Source organism: Athene cunicularia (assembly GCF_003259725.1).
Source record: "Athene cunicularia isolate RWA chromosome 6 unlocalized genomic scaffold, athCun1 chr6_part1, whole genome shotgun sequence".
Lineage (NCBI taxonomy): Eukaryota > Metazoa > Chordata > Aves > Strigiformes > Strigidae > Athene > Athene cunicularia.
The window spans coordinates 10,565,600-10,570,832 of NW_020799105.1; positions in this window are offsets into that span (position 1 = coordinate 10,565,600).

Sequence of the window (5,233 nt, forward strand, 5' to 3'; positions counted from 1 at the left end):
AGCTCCGTGCATGAGCTTGTGCATCCTTCATTCTCATGGACAGTGTGGAAACCTGCAGAATGGTAATTTCTCTCCTGAGACCCCCTCAGGGATCTGGAAGCTGCTTAGTCGTGTCTGTGATACTAGAACTGGCAGATCCATTGGGACATTTCAGAAATTGATGTAGAAACTCCATGTGGAAGCTGGTGTGAAGAGAAAGCCTGTGCCAGCCTGCTCTTCTGGTCCCTGGTAAGGGTTTATGCCAAAGGAGAAGTTCAAATACAGAACCTGGGAGAATAGCAATGTTTTATATCTTTATTGCAAGTCCCGTAGTATTGTTAGCTCTTGATTCTGGAGTCAGGTGATAAGCTGGTAGCTTTGCTTACTCCTAACTGCCTTCCTTCCTTCTGTTTTTTGGTTTGGATTTTGTATTTTTTAAAGCTGTAACTGTGACTTGAGTGCAACCTAAAGGCCCCAAACTAAGATAAATACAAAGTGTATGTTACATTATGTTTAAACTTTACAACTTAGACCACATTTATGAGTCAGTATCTCCAGAAATAGAATTTCAAAGATGACACCAGATATGTCATTTAAAAATCACTTGATCAGGCTGAGGCTCCAGGAACTGGTTGACTGAAGGCATCCTATCAGAGTGAGACCCTTGCGTATCACTGGCTATACTTGAACCTTCCCAGAAAAGCATATGATTTTTTTCTTCCCATTTCTCCTGCTGTTGCAGGACTTTATCCATGGAGGCTACTCAAAATCCTTGGTCAAAGAGTTCAAGTTTAATGAACATTCATTTCTTTGCTTGTGTGCTGCATCTGACCCAGCTGTATTCACAGTCAAATGCGTGTTCCAGAGACACCCAATGCATACGATAGTGGGAGGAATTTCCAAATGTGCCAGTAATAATATGGTATCACTTCTCTTGTTAAAGCAGTTGATCTGCCTCACTGATAATTATCTGTGCCTTATTTCTAATTTGATAGATTCTGGCTTTAATTTTCAGCCACTGGCTCCTGTACAGTTTTGCTCTTCTAGGTTAAAGCATCTTTTAACACCACGTGTTCTTGTCTTGCAAATATTTATTCACTGATCAGCTCTGCCAAGCTTCAGAGCTTGGTCTCTCCCATTTTGCCACAGGAAGCCCTGAGATATGCTGCAGCAGGGTGGGATGAGTGTCTCTGGTTTGGGTTCAAATGTTGAGTGGTACATTTTTGGGAAGGTTTCCTGCAGAGGGATGGGATACTTTTGCCAGGGTGAGGGAGCAGTCTGGTCTCTCTGGGACTGATGACTTCCATGAACTCTCATGTTTTCCCAAGTGTCATGTCTGAAGCAAAACTATCAGTGAAACTGAGACTTTCAGGGGTCAAAAGAGAAAGCCTGGGTGCCTGGTAGCACACTCACCTCTTGCAGCAAACAACCAGTCCCCACCACAGGCTCTAGTACGCTTTGCTCCCCTCCCTGACACGGCCAGCTCCCCTCTGTTCATGGGCTACAGCTGATTTCTCTGGCCCTACAGCAAAGTGCAGTGGAGCCTCCACTTGGAAGAAAGCTCTCAGAATTGGGGCCATCACCTCTGTGGTGAGCGGCTGATTTGCAATGTTGGTGCTGGCCAGGGCTCCCCAGCTTCTCCAAGAGCAGCTCTCAGCTGGATGTGTGCCCCCTCCTTGTGCATCCCAATTCTTCCCATGCTCTGTGCCAGGGGGGACGTGCAGGCTCTGTGGGGCTGCATCATCGGGCTCAACAGCCTGTTCAGGAGAGGCTGGGGGATACAGAACCAAGGACAGGAGTCTCAACCACCCACGCCATGTGCTTTCTTTTTGCCCCTCAGCCCAGATGAAATTGATCTTTTGTTTTGATGCACGCACAGATCTCTGTATCCTTATCAAAATAAAGACTTCTGAACTGATGTCAGAAAAGTTTTCCTGATGTTTTCCAGAAGATGGGAACTCACCAGTAGTGGAACAGAGCTTCTGGCACTAAACATGGAAAAGTCCTGAGATAGGATTTCCTCTCTTGCCAGTTCTCTGCTGTTCTTCTGGGTCAGATATGCCATTCCCGATGGATGGGCAGCATCCCCTCCTGGCAAGGAAAGGCACTGTGGTCCTTCCTAGACGCCAGGCACCTTACGAGGGTGGTCTCACTCCTGGGAAGGCTGCTAGTGCCTAAATCCCATCTTTCCTTGTTTTAGCTTCACCCTAAGCCCCTTGTTCTCCCCTGCCGTGTACTGGAAGTCTGCAGTCCTCTGTCCTCGTTTTACCTCTCCCTCCCCCAGGCAACACCATTGGCATCATGCTGGCACAGCACCCCCACCCCCCCACCCCCCCAAAACAGGTGAAGGATGGGGGGTCCCGTGCCCCTCGTTTGCGGGGCCATGTGGCTGCATGCCTGTGCGTGCAGCCCCAGCTGTAGCTCAGCCAAGGCAAACATGCTTGTCACGGTTCATCATTTTTCTTTCAGCACACACTCTCCCTCGTTTGCTCATTCTTATGACTCTTAGCTTGAACTTTCCTCAAATTTTCCAGACTTCTCCTGGAAACAATACAGCCAGAATTAAAACGAACACACCAGGTGGAGTCTTTCCACAGCAGGCTCCAGAGGGATCGGCTCCTTGCTGCCCGTGACCCTCAGCCGCACAGCGATGGGAGGGACAGGGCTTGCATTCGCATTCCTCTCACTCTCGCCGCTGTGGCACGGCGCGTTCCTGCTTGCCCTCCTTCTCCCACTGCCTCAAGGTCTCTGGGGGGGGGGGGGATGATCCGTCCCAGATGTATTAGCCGCATTTTCCAAATTAAGTCTTTGTTTACTTCCTGCACTGTTTCTAAGAGCTAATGTTCTATATTGTTTGTTTCTGCTTTCATCAGTGTTTTTTAACATGTCCAAAGTTATTAATTGCTTAAAGCTTCATTAGCACGTTGTTTTCCTAGAATGTAATAAGAGCCATGCTAGGTCAGATCAGACAGGCAGCACATTGGCGCTCATCTCCAGCTGCACATTGGGTGACAATTTAGATGGACATTTAGGAAACAGGCATGATCCTTCTCTTCTAGCAATCAAAGGCATAGGAAATTTGTGATCAAGTGATTGCTTCTGGATCTGCATAATTAATAGCTGTGGATGCCCCAGTTCTTTATGAATTCATCCCATCCTCTTTTGCACTCATTTAACTTTCAGCTTTGACAAGGTAATTTCATTGTGCCTTGTGTGCAAAACTATTTCCTTTTGTTTGATTTAAACCTGCTGTCTGATAACAGGCTGCTTCTATCCCTATGCTATGGATAATGCTGACTAATTCTCCAGACCTAGTAGTGCGTGAGATGCGTTCTCCGCCCACCCCAGATTTTGCTCATGGCTCCTTTTTAGGATCTAATGGTCTGGCATTTCTTTTTTTTTCCTGTTGTTTCTCACATCAGTGTTGCTTGTCTCCATAGGAAAGTGAGAGCTTTTCTCACGTGTCCCTTGGCAGCGCTGCAGCTCCAACTCTGCCACTGCTGTCCCAGGCTACTGAAAACAGCCTGGGAAGGGAAAAGGGAGGGGGGAGACAGACCAAATATGGGGTTTGTGCTATTTTACTATAGCCCTGCCTAGCGCTCTCTGGCTGCCAAGTAACACTGGCTAGCGCTGGAAACCTGCCCACCTCTTTCCCATTGCCTTGGTTGCTGAAAGCTGGGGAGGGAGCAGCTCCACGGGAACCCAGCAGCCCTGGAAGCAGCAATGTAAAGGAGGCGAGGGCATGTCTCACCACTGAGTGAGCTGCCAGCTCTGCAAAATACCACCAGACGTGGCTTGCTGTAGAGATAAGAGCTGTCCTACCATACTGCTCACCATGACCTACCACAATCTCAGCTACTTTTCCTTGGTTTTCTACAAGTGCTGGGAGAAGCTGGCACCTCCAGCACTGTCTCTTGTTACCTGATTAAAGATGGGTGCAATGCCATTCCTGATCCTGAATGTGTGTTGCTCTGACTGAGTGACAAATGGGGATGTGGTGGGATGGAGCTTAAGTGGTATTAATAAGATATTAATAAGATTACTTCTATCTTTACATATGTATAACTTTTTTTTTTTTTTTTAAATGGGCCATAATTGAGAGGAGGGTGCTGTGCAGATGGGGCAGAAGACCAACAAGGCAGAGGGACAAGGAGAGAAAGGACCATGATGGTGGGGCTGGGGCAGAAGAAAGTTGTAAGTGAGAAAGTCTGAGTAAGCCAAGCCAGTAGCAGGCAAGTCATTTGCTTTGCCCACCAACCAGCACTGTTTGCATTAGAGGCTATAAACACGGGCTCATTGGTTTTACCACTGTTTTTCTTGGGAAATTGAAGCAGAAAGGCAGTTGCTGGCCCAAGTGGATGTGGAGGACAGGTAGGAGAGTGGTGGTGCTGGGCAGTACTGGTAAAGGATGCTTTGCTGGGGAAGAGGCAGCTAGAGCAGCCCTTGTCAGAGGCATTAGAGCAACACGGAATGGATCCACCTCAAGGTTGAAGGGAAGGCAGATGTTTAGCATGGTACTGAGTATCCTGAGAAGCCCACTGCTGATGTCAGGAGAAGCTCATTTCTAGCATGGCCAAAGGAACCTTTTTCTTGGCATGTCCAGCCGTGATGGTAAATCTTTTGGCTGTTTGGGTTCACGTTTGGGCTCTGTGTCAGGGATGTCCTAACAAAGATCTCTGTCAGAGCTGCTAAGCTGCTGGAGTTTTAGCCCCAGGGGGTGAAGGCTGCAAAGCAAGGCTGCCTCCCACAGCTGTGCCTGTCTGCCCAGGGACCCTGTACGTGGCAGAGGGGTGGAGAAGAACCAGCTTCCCCCAAATCCAGAAACAGTCTACAACACTTTATTAACAGACAGCAGACCATTTTCATCTGCCTTTAGGCTGTTGAGCTTTTTTCTGTTGCCAGTTGCCCAGTGCCTGTTGGAGCTCATCATCATGCCCACTCACTCCCAGTGCACAGCAGGGAGATACCAGACTGAACTGAGCTCTCCCTGCTGGTACCTGCTCAGCAGACACCACCAACATCACACCCCACGTTGCCCTGTCCTCCCCCTGCAACGTCCTAGCTCGGCAGTTTGGGGGGGCAGCTGAGGGGAGGGTGATGCGGTCGCTGTCTCTGATTATCCCGGGAGGAGCGGGACCGCCAGGGCAGAGGGGCCGGGGCAGAGGGGCTCGCGGAGCCTGCAGCCGCCTCTCCCTCCGCTTCCCCAGGAGATGGGGCGGCAGAGCAGGGCGGCTCCAAGCTGGCGGCCGGGCCC